This window comes from Myodes glareolus, chromosome 13 (genome assembly GCF_982192425.1).
Source record: "Myodes glareolus chromosome 13, mMyoGla1.1, whole genome shotgun sequence".
NCBI lineage: Eukaryota > Metazoa > Chordata > Mammalia > Rodentia > Cricetidae > Myodes > Myodes glareolus.
The window spans coordinates 76,565,768-76,591,742 of record NC_142038.1 but is presented as its reverse complement, the minus strand read 5'-3'; the positions used below and the strand labels follow the sequence as shown (position 1 = coordinate 76,591,742).

At 42.5% G+C, this 25,975-nt stretch overlaps 1 protein-coding gene across 6 annotated transcripts in view; it reads right to left on the bottom strand.

The window, feature by feature from the left end:
* The window catches only part of Esco1 (establishment of sister chromatid cohesion N-acetyltransferase 1), a 70,148-nt gene extending 52,603 nt beyond the window's left edge, over positions 1–17,545 (bottom strand). For 2 of the 6 annotated variants that reach the window (XR_015734748.1, XM_087896262.1), the window contains exons 1-3: positions 17,420–17,545; positions 14,661–14,704; positions 1,381–1,471 (exon numbers count right to left, since the gene is read on the bottom strand). The gene's annotated coding sequence lies outside the window, so the exon portion shown is untranslated. Of the gene's footprint in view, positions 1–1,380; positions 1,472–14,660; positions 14,705–17,415 lie in introns of all 6 variants that reach the window. The other 4 variants (XM_087896260.1, XM_087896261.1, XM_085676324.2 and 1 more) reach the window with 3 other exon arrangements.
* Between the last annotated feature and the right edge of the window lie 8,430 nt (positions 17,546–25,975).

Here is a 25,975-nt window from a genome sequence, read left to right as displayed (position 1 = left end):
CACACAGAACCATGTTTATGTACATAGTAACTGTAGGACTGCAGAAGAAAACAGTTATTATTTCTGGAAAAACAAACTATGAGACCAGTGTTGAGAAAAGCTTACTTTTCATTACACAGCTACTTTAATGTTTTATTACATTTAACAAGATAGGTCAGCAGGATTTGATACCAAGCCTAAGGCCTGACCTCACTTTGATCTCTAGAACCTACATGGTAGAACTAGAGAACTGGTTTTCCTGACCTCCATTCACATACTCTGGCAGGGGCACACACACACACATTCATATATGTACTAAAAAACAAATGAATTAGATTAAAAAATAAATGAATAAGTGAATGAAAAAGAGTAGGAGCAGAAGAGATTGTAGTTAAGAACACTAGCTGCCCTTCCAAACCCAGGTTTCCAGCACCTCCAGGGAAGCTCACAACCATCTATAACTCCAGTTGCAGGATCTGATGACACCCTATGGCCTCCAAATGCAGTGGTGCACAGACATATGCACAGGCAAAACACCTATCCATATAACATAAAATAAAAATTTTAACCTGGATGTTAGATTCATGCTTTTAATCTCAGCACTCAGATCAAAGCCAGTTTAGCCCACATACCAAATTCCAAGTCAGAAATGGATATGCTCTTCCAGAGGATCCAGGTTCGATTTCCAGCACCCACAACTATCAGTTCCAGTGGATCTGGAACCTCAGTTAAAGTGGATCAAACAAACAAGCACATGGTATACACACATTCAGATATGCAAAACATTCATACATACAAAGTTAAAACAAATAATTTTAAAGATTGTAAGATTTTAGACAATTCTGAAGCCATTTCTGACAATTCCAAACCCTCTCAGCCTCTGTGCCTCAGTGCTTCCCCTCCTCCCCTGGGAACAAAGGACCTAACAGCTACACATGCACGTATTCAGTTCCTGAACAATTACACACATACGTATGTTTTGATTCAGTCCCCTGGGAAACGGGGTCAAAATGACCTCTTACCTCATCTGATCTGACAATAGTTCTCCAGTCAATTATTGGTATTAGCCCTTTTCGAACAAGCCAATCATGATGGTCAAGGAACAACCCCTCTTGTTTCTATGGGGCCTTCTCCTTTAAAAGTAGACTGTACCAGCTAGTCGGGGTCTCTCAGCTTCCCGAATGCTGGGGGACCCTGTCATGACAGAATTAATAAAATCCTCATGCTTTTGCATCGGCTGTGGTGTATGAGGTGGTCTCTGGGGGCGACTCCTTCTCGGTTTGGACACTAGAGTCCAACAAAATAAAATTGTAAACTTAAACTTCCCTAAAAATATAAAATATATCTAATCTTTTAATCATTTCAAAATACACAAAATTAATGAAGTTAAAAGCCACTTACCTTAATGAAATGGAAATGTTGTTTTACCTTTTCAAGTTTGTTGATGACGCCTCTAAGGGATGTTTCTAATTACTTCAGTATACTTGGAAACCTTAAAAAGAGAGAGAGAGAGAGTTCTGTAGCTAAAGCAAAACAAGTTATTGAAAATACATAATTCAAAAACTAGAAGTCTACTGTTATTAAAAATTGCCAAGCTGGGCAGTAGTGGCACACGCCTTTAAGCCCAGCACTTGAGAGGCAAAGACAGGCGGGTATCTGTGAATTCCAGGCCACCCTGATCCACAAATGTAGTTCCAGACAGACAGGGATACACAGTGAAACCTTGTCAGTCAATCAATCAATCAATCAATCAATAAGCCGACCAGTCAGCCAGTCAAAACAGGCTGGAGAGATAGCTCAGCAGTTAAGTGCTTGCTGCTCTTACAGAGAACCAAGACTCAGCTCCTAACATCTACAAAGTGCTTCATAACTATCTGAAATTCTAGCTACAGGAAAATCACCCTCCTCTGACCTGAGGCCACCAGGAACACATGGTCTGTGTACATTCATGCAGGCAAAACATCCATGTGTAAAATAAAAATAAATCTTAAAAAAGTAGGTTAAGCAAACGTAGCCTGTAAATACCAGTCTACAGATGATTCTTCAATATATGCAGAACATTCCAGAACTAGATATGGTTATTATCTAAAACTGTAGAAAGTTATACTTAAGAAACAAACAAACAACAAAAAGAACTGCTACCTTCTTCCTCAATCACTACCTCCATGGAAGAGGTGTATTTTTCCTTCCCAGCTGATGAATGTGTTACTTACATTTTTATGGACAGAATACACTTCAACAACCCAAAGCCCTGGCTAACTTACTTTCATTGGCCAGTAGAATGTTACTGGAAATGATGCCCACAGAACGTGAATATATCTACCTATCTGGGCTTGCACTCTTACACCTTTTCTATCACAGTGAGAATAGCTTCACTAGGAATCTGCTGCCTCTGCCTAGGCCTCAGAATGAACTCAAGGACAAAACTGAGCTAATCTACAAGTGAGGTCAAGTTCAACCCATAAGGAAAAGTAAAGCCCACCTATACCTGTATGTTAATTACAGCAGTCACAGCTATTCTAAACTGAGTTCTACCAAAGTTTCTTTCTTTCTTTTTTTTTTCTTTGAGACAAGGTTTCTCTGTAGCTTTGGTGCCTGTCCTGGAAGTAGCTCTTGCAGACCAAGCTGGCCTCAAACTCACAGAGATCCACCTGCCTCTGCCTCCCGAGTGCTGGGATTAAAGGCATGCACCACCACCACCCGGCTCTACCAACATTTCTTAAACAACAAAAATTAACTGGTACACATGAAAATTTAGTAAATATTAAACATCAAAGGAATAACTTGAAAACTAGGAAAAGAGCATATATGATTTCCTTTAACATGTACATTAAGAAACTTAATTTTGCTGGGCAGTTATGGTACATGCCTTTAATCCCAGCATTCAGGAGCCAGAGGCAAGCAGATCTCTGTAAGTTTGAGGCCATCCTGGTCTACAGAGTGAGTTCCAGGACACTCAAGGCTACAAAGAGAAAAGCTGTCTTGAAAACGCAACAATAATAACAAAAAAAATTAATTTTTAGGCTAAGCATGTTGGCACACACCTTTAATCCCAAAACTTGGAAGGCAGAGGTAATCAGATCTCCATGAGTTCCAGGCCAGCTGGTCTACATAGTAGTTCCAGATCAGTCAGGGATAGTAAAAAATAAAAAAAGAAAAAAGAGAAGAGAAAAGAAAAAGATAAAGAACTATTTTAAAAAGAAAATCCAGATGGGTATGGTGACACACATCTTTAATCCCAGTACTTGGGAGGCAGGGGCAGGCAGATTCAAGTTCAAGGTCAGTCAGGACGACACAGAGGAAACCTGTCTCATAATAATAATAATAATAATAATAAATTATTGGGATGGGTTTCAAGACTGTTTCTTTTTTGTCCCCGAGGGAAAGATTCCAGTTTATTGATACATCAGTGTCACAAATAAGCCCAGTACAGTCAGAAACGCTGAGCAGATAAAGTGCTAATGCAGAGAGACCTGGCAACAGGAGGAGGGAGGAATCCAGCTCATCTCCTCCATGTCCCCAGCCTGAAAAGGTATTTCTACTACACAGAGCAAGGGTAGCTGGGTAATCCAATCTATAGTGCTCTGAGCTAAGGAACACAAACTCATACTAGTGGACTGTGTGCAGAGCAAGAAAAAGGAAAGTCAAAACATCCTTTTCTCATAGACATTCCTAGACACAGAAATACCAAAAGAATTTTTTCAACTTCCTGGATGTACTATCTATTAAGGAATGAGAAAGGCAGCTCTCTGTGAGTTTGAGGCCAGCCTGGGCTGCAGAACAACTTCCAGGACAGCCAGGGATGTCTACTACTTCCCAGGGACTCAGAACTGATGTAGTAGACACTGTTTTACACCCTTAGGAACACTAAATTTCTAAATAGGAAAAATTTATTTACCTTCTTACTTTGCTAGCTCCCAAAAGCAGAGTCAGTATCCCCTTGTGAACACTGTGCAGACAGAAGCTATGAAAGAATTTGGCAGCATTTAAAAAAGCATTAATGATAGGAGGAAGTCGTAGGTGTACTTATGAGAGTTCAAGACCAGCCTCCTCTGTATATTGCATTCCAGGTCAGCCAAGGCTACATAATGAGATACTGTCCCAAAAAACAACACAAGCATTAATGAATATCAAGATTAATTATCAAGATAATGAATTATAATTATCTTAAAGCATTTTAGCTGTCTATTATGCCTGGGAATTAAAAATAACTTGGTAAAAGAATTCAGACAATTTGAACAAGCTGAGTGAACTATGACATCAAGTCCAGTTCACCCCAGTTGTTTCTAGTTCCAAATTAAAAAGAAAATCAGACTGATTTTTGAGACCAAAAGGACACTAAAGGTCATCTAGTTATCCTAATGCCGACTGCACTGATCTCAAAAGGACCAGGATCAATTGCATCTTTCAGGAACCTGAGAATTCCTGGCCTCACTTGGTCCTCAGGAAATCCAAATAAGGAAGACACTAGAAGGAGCCCGCAGAATGCTTCCCTTGCAGCCAAGAATCAAGGCTTGGAGTGAACTCTCAAGTAGGGAGATACGGGGTGACATCTTCCAGCTCTGTCCTACAAGCAGATCGATGTGATTCTGTGATAAACAGAAGTGCAGGGAGGGCTCAGTGGGAAGGGCACAGTCCTCCCACATATAGGAAGCCGTTCATAGGCAGGCTGACAGCTGGAACACTAGACAAGATTCAAAGTTTGAGAACTTCTTTGAGCCAAGAGTAGACTTGGGAATATCTTGAAGGAATACTCTAGTTGGATAGTTGTCTGACTTAGCCAAATACTTCTATAACTGAACTGCAGAGGAGATTCCATTATAGGTACCTCTATGCCTGAGACGACACACTAGCAAAAACAAAATAACGACAACAACTACCCTGTGATGTCCTCAAACCACTGAGATAGGTCAGGAAATACTTGGCAGTTATAAAGCTTGTTCTGTTTTGTTAGTCTTTTGAGACTGTGTATCCCTGACAGGCCTGGAACTCACTTTGTAGACCAGGCTGGTCTCATACTCGGAGATCTGCCTGCCTCTGCCTCAGCTTCCTGAGTGCTGGGATTAAAGGTGTGCGCCACACCCAGCCCCTACTGGTCCTTAACACTGCTAGATGTCGTTCTTCTTCCCTTGTACTGAGGGTTTCCCAATCATCAACTCCCTACCTGGAGGTTTCACTCCCTATTTCAACCCCAGGAACATTTACCAGGTAGACTGTCCCACTGAGTGTACTCAGTCTCCTCACCCTATTCTGGTCCTACTTTGGCTTTTGTTTTCCTTTCTACCTCTCTTTCCAGCTACTTGAATCACTGTGACATGTAACAAGACAGACAGAAATTCTGACTGGTTCCTAGGGGTAATCAGTATCTGATGGTGACAATTAGATTATTAGTGGTATGTCTGGAGCGAATAACCCTTCCAATCTGTACTTTCTTTTTCTCATGTTCAGTTCACTGTGAGAGACTCGTCTCATCTTTGCAGCCTGTTTTTATCCCCCCACTCTCATTTTTCCTGTGGTGTGGAGCTGTGCACCTGTGCACACTCACAGAGGCCAGAGGGACATGTTGGGTATCCATTATTCCTCTGTCACTCCTCACTTTGTTCCTTTGAGGCAGGGTCTCTTCCTGCCTTTCTTTCTCTTTCTCTCCATTTCTTAGACCGGCAGCTAGAAAGTCCAAGCAGTTATCCTGCCTTCAGTCCTTCAGTTCTGGGGCCACAGGCGTGTGTAGGACTAGGTCCAGCTTTTGTTAGGGTACTGGGATCCAAATGGCAGTCTTCATCACCAAGCCATCTCTCTACCTCTGGTGCTGGCAATTGAACCCAGGACCTTGTGCATATCAGACAAGCACTCCAACACTAGCCCACATCCAGGACCCCTCCTTTTTTTTGCACTCTAACCTTGCTGCCTTCCTCTTAAGGCGTGGGAAAAATGAAGCAGCACAAAGCCTTGGTTTATATGTCAGGCTGATTCTGGCTGTCTTCTGCCACTGACTTAATATGTAAGTGTAGATGATTCACTTGCCTATCTGTGTATATAAATGAAATGTCTGGACTACATAGATGATCTCTCTGAGACAGGTTTCAGATCAAGTCACATTGGAAAAAAAAAATCAATCACTTCATTAGAAGAGATTCTAACTTCAAGACATGTTTCTATATCTCCTTGAAACAGCTAAAAAGAGGTTCCTATATATTTTACTCTTTAAAGAACACAAGTGCTATCTGTGGAGAAATAGGACCTGGCAGTCCCTACACTGAACTAATAAAAGCAAATCCTTGTAATAAGAGAAATAGGCCACAAATGAGACCTGGCAGTGTCAAAAACGGTCTATAAATTAAATATTCAAAGAAGTAAAAAAACAAAGGCTGTCAAAACAATCCTGTACAAAAAAGAACTTCTGGAGACATCACAGTCCCTGACTTCAAACTCTACTCCAGAGCTACAGTACTGAGAACAGGCTGGTGTGGGCATAAGAAAGACGGGAGGACGAACAGAAGACACACATGTCAATCCACACATCTTCAAACACCTGATTTTTGATAAAGAAGAAAAAATATCAAATGGAAAAAATAAAGCATAATTAACAAGTGGTGCTGGCATAACTGGATATCAACATGCAGAAATATGAAAATAAACCCATATCTATCACCATGCACAAGACTCAAGTCCAAATGGATCAAAGACATCAACATAAAGCCAGCCACACAGAACCTTATAGAAGAGAAAGTGGGACGTACACTTGAACGCATTGGCACAGGGAACCACTTCCTAAATAGAACCCCAGAAGCACAGACACTGAGAGAAACAATTAATAAATGGCAACACCTGAAACTGAAAAGCTTCTGTAAAGCAAAGGACACAGTCAACAAGACAAAACTACAGCCTACAGAATTGGAAAAGATCTTCACTAACCCCACATCAGACAGAGGTCTGATCTCCAAAATATACAAAGAACTCAAGAAATTGGACACCAAAGGTTAACATAATCCAATAAAAAAAATGGAGTACAGACCTAAACAGAGAACTCTCAACAGAGGAATCTAAAATGGCTGAAAGACACTTAAGGAAATGTTCAACATCCTTAGTCATCAGGAAAATGCAAATCAAAACAACTTTGAGATTCCATCTTACACCTGTAAGAATGGTCAAGATTAAAAACACTGATGACAACTTATGTTGGAGAGGTTGTGGGGAAAAGGGAACACTTCTGCATTGCTGGTGAGAATGCAATCTGGGACAACCCCTTTGGATGTCAGTGTGGTGATTTCTCAGAAAATTAGGAAACAACCTTCCTCAAGACCCACTAATATCACTTTTAGGTATAAATCCAAAGGATGCTCAATCATGCCACAAGGACTGTGCTCAGCTATGTTCATAGCAGCATTGTTTGTCATAGCCAGAACCTGGAAACAACCTAAATGTCCCTCGATCAAAGAATGGATAAAGATGTGGTACATTTACACAATGGAGTACTACATAGCAGGAAAAAATAACAACAGCTTGAATTTTGCAGGAAAATGGGTGAAGCTTGAAAACATTATTTTGAGTGAAGTAACTCAGACACAGAAAGACAATTATCACATGTACTCACTCATAGGTGGTTTTTAAACATAAAGCAAAGAAAGCCAGCCTACAAACCACAATCCCAGAGAACTTAGACAACAATGAGGACACTGAGAGACATACATAGATCTAATCTACATGGGAAATAGAAAAAGACAAGATCTCCTGAGTAAATTGGGAGCATGGGGATCTACGGGGAGGACTGAAGGGAGGAGGGAAGAGGCAGGGAAGGGAGCAGAGAAAAATGTAGAGCTCAATAAACATCAATTAAAAAAAAAAAGTGTGTATCACCGCTGCCCAGCTGTCCTGGAATGTAGGCCAGGCTGGTCTTGAACTCAAAAAGATACATCTGGAATGCTGGTAATGTGCCTCCATACCCTACAAAAAAATTTTATTACATTTGTATATGTGCACACACATTTACACATGTCTGCCACAGTACACATGTGGTGATTAAAGGTTAGCTTATGGGAGTAGTTCTCTCCTTCTATTATGTTGTTTCCTAGGCTCAAACAGGCTAGAGGTATGCCAGGCAAAAGCCATCTCAGTTATCCGAGCCTGGATCTTTCAATGTAACATTGACTGAACTTTGTTGTATAAATACAGCTGGCTTTGAACTCAATACTCAAGGCTATGAGGCTAAAGAGGGAGCACTTGCTCTACCAGAGTGTTCAGCTGTAACCTCCAGCTACTCCTGCTTGATCCAGAAAATCCCATATCTCTCTAAACCCCGCCCTCTCAGAAAATCTCCAACAAAGAAATGGCTACAAAAAGCCCAGTTCTGCATTCCCAACAGCTGCTGTGTGGCTCCTCCCATGAAGGTCCCACCTAAAGCATACCATTCTTGGGTACAAACCCAGCTTATAGAGAACACGTCATCTTACCTACAGGGAATTTAAGCTCCCTTTTTAGTTGTTACTTTTCCTGCTGCTTCTCCTGCCTCAATCTCTGGGGGCTGAAGAACTCGCCTGGGGGTTGCTTTGTTTAAAATAAACCCGTTCTTTTACTTTTTTCAATTCAGCTTGATCTGGCTTACTGCTATCAAGGTACAAAACCAATTACAGAAGACTTGGGTTGAAATCTCAGCAAGACAACCACTGCTGCTGACTAAGTTCCGGCATCTTGATACTGCCAATGACGGTTCTCCAACACCCTCTTACTTTCATTTTCAATAATTCTCACTAAGTGTTGTTATGATGTGTTGGACTGTCACCTGGGTACCCTGTCCCTTTAAGAAAGCCCTTCCCACTCCCAACTCTCCCCTTCCGCCAGGCAGCCTGTGCTCTCTTTTTGTTCCTCTTCTGAAGGGGTGGATACTGACTCTCTTTCTCTCTCTCTCTCTCCCTTCTCTCTTCTACCCCCTCTCTCCCCTTCTCGCCCTCTCCCTTTCTTCCCTTCTGTAATGATTGTTCTGTCTCTTTAAGAGGCAAGCCACGCCCACTCCCTCTGCCATCCGCTGAGGCAGGCTGATTTTCAGCTTCCGGCCCCAAGATCTCTCTCTTTTTCCGGCTTCCTCTCGAAGAGACAGCTTCTGCCTCTCTCCCTGCACTCCCCCACCCCCGCGCGCCTTTTCCCCTTTTCCTTCCCCTCCATAACCCCCTGAATAAATATTCAACCTCACTCTGCCTGTCATGTCTATCCATGTCTCTGTCTCTTGCCTGCCTGCCAGGTGTCTCCCTGCCTGGGACCAGCCACTGCTCGGGGACCTCTGCCTGGGACTGGCTGGGACTGGCTGCTCTCAGGGCTCGCTACCACCTCTTGGGGACCTACAGAATTTCTGCTGCCTACTGCCAACGGGGATCCTGCAGCATTTTTAATTTTTCCATTACACCTTCCCTTTCACTTTCATAACCCACTAAATAAACTCTATACCCAAACTCTCTCTCTGCATGGTGTATCTGTCTGTCTCTCACCTGTCATGGTCTCCTACCCACCAAGGCCTCTGGGGACCCGTCGCTACCCCACTGTGACCTGGGGTGACCTATTGCGGCCCCTCGTGAGACTGCTGCCCTCATGGGACTGGTCCCCCACCACCATTCTTAAAAAAGATTAACAAGTGTTATGGGAGTTTCCCTTCTGCCTTTTCCTTTGGGAAATTTTGTGGAGGTTTCAGTAGAGGATGAGGATATATACAATGACAGCCTCTTTAAACAAAATAATTCCTTGGAAAAAAATTCCAAGCCATAGTGGTACGCATGATAAAACTGCTAGAAAATGTAGATAGGTAACACATGCTTGACAAATAAGGTATATTTGCTAAATAAGATATACTTGATAATCAAGATTTATAAATTCAAAAGGTCTACTCAGGTTCACAGCAATACTTCTCTAGCTTCATCTTTGCTCACTTTAGCTATTTAGATAAACTAAACCATATAAAAAATGCAATATTCTATAATGGAGTGCCTGGTCCCCTGAAGAGAGTCCTTTTTGCAAGGTCAGGCATTTAAACAATTGCCCCATTTCCTCAGGAGCTTGAAGTAAATTGCTGCTTGCCTTATCTCTGGCAAGAGGAACTTATGACCCCTCATTAAAATGATTGTGTCAGGGTAGATGTTAGCTTCCTAGGTGGCTGCTTACAAGCCCCATCCCAGCTCACAATCCCCCTTTCTGATCCTTTGTGCAATTATAGAGTATAAAAGGTGTAGCTTTTTTTCAATAAAGCAGCAGCCACCCCAACTTATCTGACCCTCAGATCGAGTCAGTTTCCTTCTTCCGTTTGCCTACTCCACACCTCCTCTTTGGGGCCTGAAATCCACTGGAGCTGGACTCCAGCACACAACCACCTTTAACTCTAGTTCCAGGGAATTGGATACCTTCTCTTTTAGCCTCAGAAGGCACATGGGACACATTTGGTACAAAGACATACATGGGAGCAAAACATGCATACAGTTAAAATTTAAGTAACTTTATAAACTAAATATTCCAGGCTAGTTTCAAATTTGTCAAATCCCCCTGCCTTAGTGTCTCAATGCTGGAGTCTTTTATTTCTGACAAATGTATACATGGGATTTGTATTCTTCATGTTCCTCCCTCACCTTTTTCAGTGTTAGAATTACAGGTGTGTGCCACCACACACCCTGTTTCCTCAGGGTAAGGGGGAGGAGTTGAGCAAGAAACTATAGAACTTGATTTAAAATGTAAAAGGTCACTGTTGCTATTTTGAGACAAAACGCTGAAACAGGGAAGAGACCACAGCTGAAGGCAGGTAAGGAGAGACCACAGCTAAAGGTGAGTCTACCAATTAGGAAACTTGCCTCCAAGGTGCACACACATACACGCAAAACACACATACAGGCAAAAACACCCACAAAAATTTTAAAACAGAAACAAACTAATCTAGTTCTTCAACCCATTCCTTTCCTTCAAGTCTCTTTGGTTCTAGGTTAACAGGTATTCCTCCAAAGACACATCTGTGTCCAATCCCCAGAACTGTGTGATTTTTTTTAAAGTCTTTATAGCCCACAATCACCCACTTTTAAAAAACCAAAGGTCTTAAGCAGCTCATAAAGTTAACCATAGTGCACACCTGCCTATCCTAGAGTGAGTTCCAGAGGCCAGTGATGTGGCTCAAGAGGGCAAAGGTGCTGCTGCCAGGCCTGATCACCCTATTTCAATCCCCAGAACCCAAATGGTGGAAGAAGAGCACTGACTCCCATACCTTGTCCTCTTCCACATACATTACACACATACAAATAAACAAAACAAATTTAAGAGTGGGTTTCTGACACCAGAGCAGTCATTAGATAGTCAATAATAATGCAGGGTTTATCAACTTCATCACTATTAAATGAGCAGATAAAGGACGTGTAATGAAGAGCTGCCTGTGTGAACAGAAAATGTTTAGAAGCAGTATTCATGGCCTATACCCACTAGAAGTCAATAGCACCCTTTTCCCCAACATTGACAAAATACCTCCAGATACTGCCAAGTGTTCCAAAAGGCAAATTCACCTAGTTGAGACACACAAGATTAGCAGTTACAGAACACTTACCAAGGAATTGAAGTAAGATAAACCAATTCCCAGAGATATACTGTGGTACTCCACAACTATGTGAGTTCTGAACTACTTTTAGGTTTACAGGGCTTGGTGTGTTTTCTGATAAATCCTAATGTTAAGTAGTTTCTGTTCTTTTCCCTTACAAGCTCTCACTCTGCAGTCATCTCTTCGTTTTTTTGTGTAACATTCCAATTAACTCCCATAATTTAAGGTAACTTAAGTTTCTCTCATGTTCAAAAAAATGCCTGGCAAGGGCTGGCTAGATGGTTCAGCAAGTAGAGATATTTGTCACAAGTCGGGGTACCTGAAACCCACATAAAAGTGGAAGAAACTGACTCCATACCTACATACACATCATGCACACACCTCTAATAACAAAAAAACAAAAACGTGGGTAGGCAAACACTACCACTAAGTTGTATTCACAGAACTGATATCATAATGTCAGTTTAAACAATTATCAGCCAATTATGATACCATGCCCTTTCTCCACCCATTCATGAGTGATGTGGGATTCACCTCTGTATGCTGTGAACACTATTGTTAATAAAGAAACTGTCCTGAGCCTGCGCAGGGCAGAATAGAGGTAGGTGGGGAAAACTAAACTGAATACTGGGAGAAAGAAGGCGGAGTCATAGATACACCATGTAGCTGCCCCTGGGAACAGACAAGTAGGAACCTGGCCGGTAAGTCACAACCTCGTGGTAATATAGATTTAAAAAAATGGGTTGAATTAAGACGTGAGAGCTAGCCAATAAGAAGCTAGAGCTAATAGGCTAAGCAGTCATTTAATTAATACAGTTTCTGTGTGATTATTTTGGGGCTGAGCAGTCGGGAACAAACAAGTGGCCTCCTACAACACATGAGGATCAAGAATTTAGTACCTCATAAAAAGTTAACCACAAGAACAAAAGAAGCATTTATGTAAGCAAAAATATTCAAAACAGTTCTAAAATACTCAAGAAAAGCAACAAAAAAAGTCAAGTCAGACTTTTGAGATGGGGTTGCTATGTAACCCAGACTGAACTCCACCTCCCAAGTGTGAAGATTACAAATGTGTATCACACCTGGTTTCCAAGATAGAATTTTGACAGCCTTTAAAAACAGTAGGTACATAAACTGTTAATTTTTTTGTTTTTTTGGTTTTTTTTGTTTTGTTTTTTGAGACAGAGTTTCTCTATAGCTTGGAGCTTGTCCTGCAACTCACTCTTGTAGACCAGACTGACCTCGAACTCAGAGATCCATCTGTCTCTGCCTCCTGAGTTTTGGAAATAAAGGTGTGCACCACCACTGCCCAGCTAAATATACATTTTTAAGATGCTACAAATTCCTGAACAGTGATGGTGCACACCTTTAAACCCTGGGAGGCAGGGGCAGGTGGACCTCTGTGAGGTCAAGTCTAGCACTTTCGACAAAGTGAGTTCTAGGTGAGCCAGAGCTATTACATAGAGAAACCCTACCTTCAAAAACAAAACAACAAAAAGATGACTATAAATCAACATGTTATACACACTACACAGAGAAAATACACTGTTCTAGAGATGCAACTCAATAGAAAATCATTTGCCTGGCACGTATCAGGTCTTAGGTTCCATCCCAAGCACAAAATAAAAAGACAAAAAATTGCAGGGTTCCCTATAGTTCCAACTACTCAAGGAAGCTGAGACAAAAGGATCCCTTTGAGCCTAAGAGTTCAAGGACAAGCCAGCTTGACACCACCTCACTCCAAAAAAAAAAAAAGGTAAAGATAAAAAGAGACCAATGATTTTACAATTGAGTATAGGCAGAGTAGTACTCACTTACTGATTTGTTAGACAATCACAATTATCTAATTTTTTTTTTTGGTTTTTTTTTTTTGGTTTTTCGAGACAAGGTTTCTCTGTGCCTTTGGAGCCTGCCCTGGAGCTAGCTCTTGTAGACCAGGATGGCTTGGAATTTACAGAGATTCGCCTCCTCTGCCTCCTGAGTGCTGGGATTAAAGGCGTGCACCACCACCACTTCTAAAAATTATTAAATTTCCCTCTCAACATAGTACTATGAAGTTGGAATTTTTTCTTCGTGTACTTTGACCAGAAAACAGCAACTGATAGAGCTCATAAAACAATCCAGTTGTATTCTATTAAGCCAAACACTAAATTACAAAATGTAATACAACTACCTTCTTTGGCAAGCTAATTTGGCATATTGTTATGTATCATTAAAGATGCTACTTATATTATCTATTTTTAGATTTACTTACTGGATATGTATGAGTGTTTTGCCTGTATGTATGTTTGCCCACCATATGTATGTGTCTATGAAGGTCAAAAGAGGGTAACAGATCCCCTGTAATTAGAATTAGGAATGACTGTAAACTACCATGTGGACAGTGGGAACTGAACCTAGGTTCTCTAAAAGAGTAAGAAAGTGTTCTTAATCACTGAGTCATCTCTCCAGCACTTTATATTAGTTAACTTTTAATTCAGGCATTGATATATTTGAAGATGATTATTTATAACACAATAACTATAACATATATAACAATATCATCAAAAGCTTCTTAATCCTACATAAGAGCTGGGCAGTGGCAACTGCCCTTTTAATCCCAGCACTCAGGAGCCAGAGACAGGCGAATCTCAGACGTTTGAGGTCAGCCTGATCTACTCAAGAGCAATTTCAGGACAGTCAGAGCTATACAGAGAAACCCTGTATCAGAAAAACAAAACAAAACAAATGAAGACAAACAAAAAGCTATTTAGAATCTGTGGTAATTTGTTGCCCCATAAACTCAAAGGGAGTGGCACTAATAGGTGTAGCTTTGTTGAAGTAGGTATGGCCTTGTTGGAGGAAGTGTGTCACTATGGAGGTGGGATTTGAGGTCTCATATATGCTCAAGCCATGCTCAGTGTCTCAGACCACTTCCTGATGCTTATGGGTCAAGACTCTTGGCTCCTTCTCCAGCACCAGTGGCTACCAGAACAGCATGGGCCATGTCCTGCCATGATGATAATTAACTAAACCTCTGGTGTCCCTTCACAGCAGTAGAAACCCTAAGACAGAATCCTACATGATCTTTAGGAGGACAAATGAATTCTGAAATTTGAGAACAAGAACATTAGCCACAAATGATGATACACACCTGTAATCGCAGCAGTTGGGAGGCCTGGGTTACAGAGCAAGAACCTATGAAAGAGGAGGAAGAGAAAAAAAGAAAAAAGGTTAGGTGTGGTGCTTCACACCTTTAATCTCAGAGGGCTATGTGGTGAGATCCTCTCCCTCCAAAAGGCAGTAGGGAGGAGGGAGAGCACAGTGGGTGTTTAGCCTGAGCTGCAGGAGCTAAGGGAGAGAGCCACTACATTAAAATAACAATGTCTTTTTATTTACTCCTACAGGAAAAGAATAAATCAAAAATTCATATCACCCTATTCCCAAACAGAAAAGACCCACAGTACTCTAAATTGCCCTTGCTCCAGTGAATAAATTCCCACCCCATTCTCAGTCAAAGAACTATAATGAAACTCATGGAGGCCACACACACAGAGAGACATAAAAGTAGTAGGGATTCTGAGAAGACTGCCAATGGGAGAGAGGGAGAATGAGAGGCGAAAATGATTGAGATTTATTATAAAAATCAAACTGCCAAAGAGTAAAAAAGCAAAAATGACAGAGAATAATGCTTCATTACTAACTAGAATTACAGTAATAAACAAAATTTCTGTAAATACAAAGCCAAAGAATTTTCACTGATGCATGTAGACACATTAAAAAGTCTAAGCTTCAAAAGGGTTAACAGAATTCTAATAATTTTACTGATATGGGTTTCTATCATCTAAGTTCATTACCAACAGTTGAGGTTATTCAGAGAACTCTAAGAAGGACAAACGTCATAAAAGTCATAGAAAAAAATCAACTATTATAAAATACATTATTTTGAATTATACAGCGCTAGTCACTTTCATTTATAGGACAAATAACAATCAACTCTGTGTGTTGAAGAATTACCAAGTCAACAAAGACCATCCCACAAAGGGAGTTAATGATATTCATCATAGTATCCTTTCTGTGAAGTATAAATAACTATAAATAGTTATTAAAAGTTAAATAACTATTATTAAAGTTATTAAAAGTTAAATAACTATAACATACTAATCAGCAACTTTTAAATTTTTGTTCATTAAAAATGTATATTGCTAGGTATGGCGGCACACGCCTTTAATCCCTGCACTCTGGAGGCAGACACAGGCAGATCTCTCTGAGGACAGCCTGGTCTAGAGAGTGATGAGCTCCAGGACTACCAAAGCTGTTACACAGAGAAACCCTGTATGGAAAAACACACACACACACACACACACACACACGCACAGCGTGTCTACTACTACTAACTTCCTCGTTTCCTCAGATGATAAAGATTTGAATTAAGAGTTTCCAAATTTAGCAGTTTCATTTAGTTTTGTTTTGTTTTGTTCATGATAGTCTCAGTGGGAATTTTAAAGTTTTTTCAACTTAAAAAAAAATTCATTAGAGTTAGTACCCTATGTAAAATGCAATCACAAAAGTGAAATACATCTTCGGTTCACTGAAACCTTGACCAGCACAACTGAAACTGCGTTTCACCAAGTTTCTCATTTCTGGTCCTAGAGCCCTTGCTCATGTTAAGCTATACACTAAGATCGACATCGACATCCGCAGTCCATGCAGACACCTGAGCCTTTGAGTCAGCTCTCTCCTCCCACGTGATCAAGTATCCAACTCAGCTTGTCAGGCTTAGCCTTTTTTACCAGCTGAATCATCCCCTCGGCCCTCATTTCTACTTTTTAAAAATTGTTTAGATTGGGAGAGGAGCATCAGGTCACATCTCATTATTTCACCAAATAATATGCTGTTTTGTGCCTGGTGCAGTGGTGACCGCCTTTATTCCTAGCACTAGGGAGGCAGAGGCAGATGGATCTGAGTTTCAGGTCAGCCTGAACTACATGGTGAGTTTTGAAAACGGGAAAGAAAAAAAAAAGTTGTTTTGTAATACCATTTAGGGACTGCATGGTGCCACTGCTTCTTGCTACACAAGAAACTCGTTTCTGCTAAGACTACAGTACTTCCTAAATCTTCCTGTACTTTCCCAGTCACTCGCCTACCGCCACCCCCTACAAAATTCTATACCCGTCCCATTTGCACAACGCACCATTTGGAGGTGAGGTGTGGGGATCCGATTTTTGGACTTCTGGTGACACAGGCTACTCTGCCGGTGCAAAACAAACCCTCGTTATAATCTGACGAGCGCGATCAAAATCTAATATCCAATTCACTTCCGCTCACACCTCTCCACCGATGCAAAACTTCATGGGGTCCTCGAAGGACCCTACCTGTGCTTCGGCCATCTCTAGGTTGCATTATTTCCCGAGATGGGGAACAGGGCCATCGCTCCCCTCCCAAGATGAAGACGCGGGAGTCAGGATCCCCCACATCCTGCCGGAGGCTGCAGGGCCTCAGGGTTCAGGCCGGGTCAGCGGGAGGCGCCCGAGCCGCAGCACCGCTGCCGCAGGAGGCTGAAGAGCGACGGCGGAAAGACGGACGGACTGAAGGAGGACGGGAGGCCGGGGGCGGAGACCAGGCCCCGGCTACCTGCGAACTCGGAGCGCAGGCTGCCGGCAGTCGCCATGGCTGCAGCCACCTCCGGCCGTCCGAGGACCCCGACTCCTCAGCGACTCTGACAGCCGGCAAGCAGCGGCAGGTGACGCGCGACCGCCCACCTCAGGCGCCCGCGGCTGCGAGCCTTTCCGCTGGTTCCTGGGGTGCTAGCAGCCGGGACCCACGAGGAAGAGGTGTGCGGGGCGCGATAGCGAGGGCGCGACGGAAGGGCGGCGGGCGAGGGTGGCGAGGGCCGTGGGGATGCTCACCTACCTCCCAGCTGCACGGCCGGCGTCCGCCCGGAGCCCGCGGGCGCTCACATCCGGGTACCCGGAGACACTCAGCTGCTTCTGCCGCGACCGTCGCCGCCCGCGGCACAAACACCAAACTTCCGGCGGCGGCGGCGGCGGCGGCGACGCCTCTCCGGTCAGATGGGAGTTACCTGGGGCCGTCGTGGGTGCGCTTGCGCAGCGCTTCTCTTCAGCCCAAACCCGCTCAGCTGACGTGCCCAGAAGACGAAGATGGCCGCTACGCTCTCTGCGTGTCACGCAGTTTTCACCCGGGCCGAGGCAGCCGGGCGTCGGGGAAAGGCGAGCCGGAGTCCACACTCGGCGCAGGCGCGCTGGGAGGCCTAGCGTGCGAGACTCCGCGGGTGGGCGCCCTTCGGGGCGGTGGCGGCGCCCCCTGTTGGTGACGGCTGGTCCTCGTGCTCGTCTCCGGCCCTGGAGATGGGACGGAGGGTAGAAGTTCGATCCCTGGAAGCCACATTGTCATAGAGCTGTCTTCTGACTGCCACATGCCAGCCGTGGCATATGTACAAGCAGCAAGCACTGTAAGATCTGAGCACCTCCACAGCCTGCAAACGCGACTTCCTGAAAGTGTAATACATTTCTCACTGCTATACTCGGGAAAGAGGAGCTGTAGACTGGTTGGGGACGAAGTCAACCCCTGGGCCAGCCCTGCTGAGGATGCCTCTCTACTGCCTGCCTGCTAACTGCCCGCTGAAGGGACTATGGCAGGCAGAACACTTTATCCTAAAATTATACTATGTTGTTTACACTTTCTCTAAACAATGTCCAATCTGTGGATCACATATTCTAGTCATGATACACACACACACACACACACACACATAAATGAGAACTATAATAAATTTGTAAAACCCCTTTAAACTCACCCAAGGCCCCAAAAGGTGAGGGGTTTGCTCCAGTATTTCCATCATTTTCTGTGGGAGTTAATCCTTTGATCTTTCTTTAATAGTGGCCATTAAACCCTGCAGTGGTGGCACATGCCTATAATCCCATTTAATCCAAGCACTTGGGAGGCAGAGGCAAGTGGATCTCTTCGAGTTCGATCAAGGCTAGCCTGGTTTACAAAGAGTGAGTTCCAGGACAGCGGGGTGGGGGTGGGTGGGGGGACATTAACGTAAAGAAAAGGATTAAATGACCATTCTTCTTACCTGAAAACTACACCAGAGAACGGGATTTACCCTTTCTTTACCAATGTTCTTATGTCCGAGAAGCTAAGAGCCTAAACAAAACTGTAGTTTCCACTAAATTTACTGAAGATGATATTCAGACAGGCTATGGCTTTTAGAAATGTCCAAAGGGCCAAGAGTTTTGGGTTTCTGAGACAGAATTTCAGTAACCCAGGCCTCTCATTTTCTTTGTAGTTTAGAATGACCTTGAACTCCCAATTCTCCTGTCTCCACCTCCTAAATACTGAGCTTCCATGTCCAGCCTCCTGATTTATGCTTTAATGGCATGTAGGAAATGGCTCAATAAAGTTTTCTTCACTATAAAATTATAGAACCATGAAGTGATGTGAGACACGATTGCTCCTGACAGCACCAATATATTCCCCAAAAAACTATTGAGCACCAAAGATACTCCACTTGGAGTTTGTTTTCTTCTTGGCACAATTGGTCTTTGGGTAAGGAACTGCCCATGCCTTGACCACTGACAAAGTACATGATGTCCAGACTAGATAAACAGGACAGAAGAAAAAGACTGCCAAACCTTACCAAGACAGGGTAAGACAGTTCTAAAAATTTTCCTGCCTCTAAAAATGGTTTGTCAGCCAAAGTTGGTAGCTTCAACATTGCAAATGAGACTTTGATTACTCTGGTAGCCAGTTGTCTGTCATATACTACACACTTTGGAAGCTGCTTGATTGAACTTCCTGCCTACTTAAGTAATATTATCCCTCTTCTCATGCCTTCGATGAAGTTAAAGATTAGATAGTCATAGTTGCCTTCCCCTTATGATTTAGCCAAGCCATTTCTGATACAAGACTTAGACTCTTTAAAATAAAATGTTTATTAAAACATTTAGCATGTGTTCCTTGCTTAATATTGTTCATGCTGGTTGTAATCCTAATTTTATACTTGATATCTATTCCTAGTGTGTATAGTTTTGCATTGGGTTTGAAACTCTCTTATTTAGACAAAAGGGGTTGTGATGGGGAATGTTTGTCAGCTAATGATCTTTAAGAGGTGGGACCAGGTTAGGGCATGACCTTTTGGGTACCATAAGAAAAATGCTGGGCCGCCCAAGGTTCTCTCTCCCTTTGGTTTCCGTGCTATACAACTGAGGTTGGACTTCTCGTTCCTGTTTCATGAGTTTGTCCCTTATAATAAAAAAATATAATTCGTTTATTTTGGAGTTAGCCTGGGTTTCTTCGACCTGCATCATTTTAAAGTGAGGTTTCCTTTCAGTTTATTTTCACTGAGTTCACACCGGCACATGCATACACACACACACACACACACACACACACACACAACCATTCTTACAAAATAAACCTTCTTAGTAATGTGTTCTGCTCCATTAGCTATAATAAGAGCATAAAAACTCATGTCAGACCATATGAAATCATATGTACTTACCTTTGGTAAAGAAGTAATTTGAAACCAGGAATTATTTTGATGAACCAGCCTGTCTCCATCTTAGACTTCAAAGCCATCGTATAGTAAAAGACAAGCTAGGCTCATTCCCATTTATGATCAAAGCTCTGTTTCTCAAGAATGTGCTTTGTCCCACCTGTAATCTTAACTACACATAGTCCTATACTGCCTGTTCCAGGAATGATAACCATGTCTTTGTTTCAAAAAGTTATTTATAACCATCTTGCAACCCTACCTTTGTTTAAAACAGTTATGACTACCTATTGTTATGACCACTATGGTGGTTTGGAAGAAAATGTTACCCATAGAGAGTGACACTATTAAGTGTGGCTTGTGGGAGTAGGTATGTCCTTGTTGGAAGAAGTGGAAGTCTGTCACTGTAGGGGTGGGCTAGAGACTGCCTATGCTCAAGCTATGCACATTGTCACAGTTGCTTCTGCTGGCTGGATCAAGATGTAGAACTCTCAGTTTCTCCAGCACCATGTCTGCCTGCGTGCCACATGCCATAATGATAATGGGCTGCATCTCTGAAACTCTAAACTGCCACCTCAATGAAATGTTTTCCTTTGAAAGAGTTTCTGTGGTGACAAGACACCATTGTCTCTTCACAACAATAGAAACTCTAAACTCTAACTAGCACAACCACCTTAGGACCACCTTGCAATTATGCCTTTGTTTCAGGAGGTCCTTTATGACTACCTTGTTATACTTATGTTCTACTCTGTAACCTTGCCTACTTTGCCTGCCAAATCCCAGATTAGGAAACCCCCTACCCCTGAGCTATAAAAACTTTGTCTTCCTCCTATCTCGTGCTGACCTCTTGAACCCTACTTTGGGGGGAGGCAGTTCATATACACAAATTTAAAAACGTTGCTTTAATTAATTTTGCCATGATGATTTGGGTTGGTGGTCTTTCTCCTTGAATCTTTGTTATACACACAAACATATAGATAGATAGATACATAGATAGATAGGTAGATGATAGATAGATAGATAGATAGATAGATAGATAGATAGATAGATATGCATGGAACCATAATCCTAGAACTCAGTAGACTGAAACAGGAAGATCAAGAGCTCTAGGTAAGATTGACTTCAGGTACAGTGGAAGATCTTGTCATGTTCCCTTAAAGTAATTTAAAGTATAATTAATAATCTGTTTATTGTAGATGTTCATCTTTAAAACTATATATAACCAGTTATTTAAAAGTGCAATGAAAACCAAAATGTTGGCCGGGCGGTGGTGGCACACGCTTTTAATCTCAGCACTGGGGAGGCAGAGGCGCGCAGATCTCTGTGAGTTCGAGAGTTGATCTACAGAGCAAGTTCCAGGACAGGCTCCAAAGCTACAGAGAAACCCTGTCTCAAAAAAACAAAAAAAATGTTTTGGTCTACCTCATTATAAGATCCCAACACAGACCAAAGTATGATTCCTGCAGCGTTCATCCTGGAAAACCAATGAATTTACTGGGGTTACTCAAAGAAGCTGCACTGCAGAGCCTTGACTCATTATGGATGACAGCTTTCCCATACTCCAGATGGAGCCCCCACTTCAGTTACCCTTCCTCACATATATACTGTACCTCCAGAGACACCCTGTTCCCCAGACAACCACATGTACTGTGTACCATGCCTGGCAGAAGCTGGTGAAATCTGATGAGGCCCCCTTCTTTTATAAGGATTCATCAACAGTCAACAGGTTCAATGAAGGGTGAGAAACTCTTGCAAACAGATAACCGCTAGTCTGTTGAAGATGGTGGCTGTTTTACTCAGAGGACTGCATTATACAACATTTGGGGGAAAATAACTTTCTCTGGCATTATTGTTCATATTTTGAAGAGCATTTCCCACTTCTGACTCAATACTAGAGGTCTTTGTACTTTAACTAAACCTCAATTATTCTATAATATCACATATGACAAATTTGTTTTGCCTTTTGCCAATGGTTTTCTTCTAGAGTTTTCTGCCAATGAACTTTGGAACTTGGCTCAGTTAATCTGGTTATCCACCAAAAATTCATGATAGTTCTTGACCAAATTTTTAGTCTCCTCCAACACAGAATAAAGAATTCAGGCTTTGCAAATAATGGTGAACGAGAAGGTTAATATTGAACTGATACAAGAGTACAATCCAAAATGGGGGAAAAGGTTTTAGGTCAGGGATCCGAGACTAGGAAAGAAATTTTTTACATAACTGCTGTACAGCTGGGCAGTAGTGGTACACGTCTTTAATTCCAGCACTCAGGAGGCAGAGGCAGAAGTATCAAGACCAGCCTGGTCTACAGAATAAGTTCCAGGACAGACAGCACTACACCATGAGACTGTTTTGGGAGGGGGGAAGTAAATAAAATAACTGCTGTATAGAAAAGCATTCACCTTAAGAAGAGAAAGGAAAGAGCTGGGGCTGTAGCTCAGCCATACACCTATCTGGATGCGGGAGTCCTAGTTCAGAGCTGGGGCTGTAGCTCAGCCATACAACACCTACCTAACCCGGGAGTCCTAGACTTGGTTCTCCAGCTTAGGTCATGGGGAATGGCTCATCAGGTGAGAAATCAAACTTATCTCCACCTTCAGGAGGCAAGGATGAGGCAAAGTTCACCAGACAGAGCTACATAGCAAGACTTGCTCTCAAAATAAAGGGGTGGAAAGGACTTCTCAGCTGATGAAGGCTCATGAAGCCTATTTGCCTGAATTGAGCGGAAGTAGTGAACGGCCTCTACAAAGTTGGTTTCTGATCTCTGCATGTGCTTCATGGCACAAGTGCCCACACACAAGTGCACACACACAAGGTGCCCACTCACAAGTGCACAATGATAAAATGTTTGAAACAAAAACAGCAACAAAAATGGGCCAGGAAGCTGTCTCGCAGGTAAATGCAGGAGCTTCCTACTAAGCCTGACACCAGAATTTCATCCCTGTAACCCACAAGGTAGAAATCAATTTGTCCTGCTCTCCCTTCTCCCGCCCTAGCACTCCGGCTGTGTAAGTTTCCTGAGATAGAAACATTCCATCCTGGAGGAAGCTCCTTAAGCAGGAAAGTAAACAACTCAAAGTAACTTCAGGAAGGCCCCAAAACTGATCAGACTCACTAGGCCCCACCCTTCCAGAATAAGTAATAAAAGCAGAGAGTCTCTCTCTGAAGAGCAGAGCCAAACTTCAAAGAAGACTGTCAGAGAAGCTGAGCTGCCAAGAATACTCTGAGATCAGAGCAACTGCCTGGAAGAAGCAGAAACCAGTTGAACTGCCTGGAAGAGGTTTAGTCCAACTGATGCACATGGACATGCTCCAGCCTGTAGCCTGCTCTAGGCTCCTAGCTCTCTGAGCTGTCCCTTATATTAGTTACTAACTAGTTACTAAAGTAGCCGGGATTTGTTGCTGGAGCAGTATGTCACCACCTGAGCCAGGTGCCTTTTCCTGTCAGCATTGTGACATGTGCGCCCCTTAAAAGATCTGACAAGCACAGTTTGCTGTCTTGTCTCTTGCTCCTCTCTTGCCTCTTCTTTTCTCTCCTGCTTTTCTTGTCTTTCTTATTTGCCCCAGGCTTTTCCTTTTGGGCCAACAACCAGCTCCTATATCGTGACACAGAGACTTATTAGTTTTGAATACTTGGCCTACTTCAGGCTTGTTTCTGGCTAGCTCGTTTAATTTAAGTTAACCTGTATCTCTTTATCTACCTTGGGGCCTTTTACTTTTTCTGTGTATCTTTCTTTTTACTGCTTCTCATGTCTGCTGGCTGGTTCTGCGCATGTCCCTCTCTTTCTCTTTATTCTCTCTTCCTTCTTTGATTTCTCTCTCTTCTCAAGCCTAGATTTCTCCTCTTATTCATTCTCTCCGTCCACCAGCCTTGCCTATCCTCTCTGACTCGCTATTGGCCATTCAGTTCTTTATTAGACCAATCAGGTGCCTTAGGCAGGCAAGGTGAAACAAATGCAACACATCTTTACATAACTAAACAGAGCAGCATTGTTGGGTCCAGAGGGGTCGCACAAAGATGAGAACACCACCAAGTCTAGTAAACCAGAAGCAAACTTTATTCCAGAAACCAGATCCTAGGAAAACCAGAAGCAAACTTAAAAATAAAAAAATAAAAATAAAACACCGCGGGGCACAGAAGAGACCACAGCCAGAAATGGTGTTTGTTAGGCTGTGGCAAACGGCTGGTTTTTGAACCTACTTTTTATAGCAGGGGCACCAGTCATTATCCCTGAACAAAAGAATTTTACAACTTTGCCCCTGACCCTTGGGTTGGTCAGCGGAGACCCTAAAGAGGGGAGTGAGTGCTAGTGTCCATGAGTAATTAGGCAGCCATCATGAAATATGTTTTAGGAGAGACTACAACGAAAGTCACTAATTGCAAGAAAACATATATCTTTAGCAATTCGTCAGAAAGGGGGCTGCTTGTAACACTAGAAGGTTAATAAATTAGGATTCTTGGACTGAGAACTTAGAAGAAAAGTTTATATTATTTTATATTATTTATATATATTTATATATATCTTTTATATTATTTTTAGGTAAATTTTTAGATATTGACTGCCATACTTTACAACCTTCATTATCAGAGCTCATTAACTAAACCTTCTTTTATTTATCCACTGTCTCCTGGTATCCCCAAGTACAAACTGAGGTCATGCCTCTCCTCTGGTAGTGCCAGTTTCCCATAACAGAGACAGTGTCTGAGTCAGAGGTCACATATCTCTGTCTCCTAAGGGTTAAACTCAGTTCACACCTACTGTTTGTTAAGAACAGTCAAGACACTACCCTCAGTTTACAGGGAGATGCTCTGGCCTTGTAATAAAACAGTCAATTGTAAATAGCTAACGTTTCCCAGGCATCCGAGAAAGTAATCCCTGTGAAGATTGATCTGTGATCTGCTGAGAAAGTTGTTGATAGTTTACTTAGGTTTACAGCTTTATGTGTCCTTCTTCCTACATCCTAAACTTCTACCTTCTAATCTTTAGTGTCTATATTTTTATTTCTATATTTTTATTCTTGTTTTCAGACCCTTCAAGCATAAACACACCTTTACAGAATAAAGTAATATTCCAGAGCATAAACAAATGTGACATATCTTCATATAGTTAAAACAATATTCTACAGCACTTGTTTTCTCTGTCTGTCTGTCTGCCTCTCTCATGTCCCCACTCTAAGATGGCCTTTCACTCTTCTCTTCCTTCCACCCTCCTCCTCCTCCAATAAACCTCTTGCACTAACTCTGTTGCACAAGTCATGTTTGCTTAGTGGCATATCTTGGCAGGGTCCACTGAAAGATGCCCAGTTTGCCTTTCTTTTTATTCTTTCAACCTTTGCTGGGGTGGGCTTTGGTGATGTAGTTGTCTTTGTGACATTTCTGCCCCTGTAAACATGTGGCTTTGGCAGGCCTCGCCCTTCTCCCCTTTTCCCTCTGCCTTGGTAAAAACCAATAGAGTTACATTCCTAAAACTAGCCCCCAAGGTCTATTCCCTTATTTGGTCACTTCCTCCACCTGAGGCTGACTAACAAAGTCCAGAAATCAAAAGCCTTCTTTAGCTCATTTAATTTACTTGCCCTGTTAAAATGAAATACCTCCTTCTAACATGGGAATTCTCCCTTTACCTTTATAAACCGCCATTTGCCTCTGTGTTTCCTTTCCATTCAGAGGCAGTCCTTTCTCCTTCCAGAAAATTCACCCCTTCCCTTCTCCCCAGTCACATCTCCTCTACCATGGCATCCTAGCCCATTCTAACAAGGATCTCCCCTTTTCCTCCTCTTAAAAATCATGCCTGCGGCCAGGCAGTGGAGGCACACACCTTTAATTCCAGCACTCGGGAGGCAGAGGCAAGTGAGTTCGAGGCCAGCCTGGTCTACAAGAGCTAGTTCCAGGACAGCACCAAAGCTACAGAGAAATCTTGTCTCAAAAAAACCAAACCAAACCAAAACAAACAA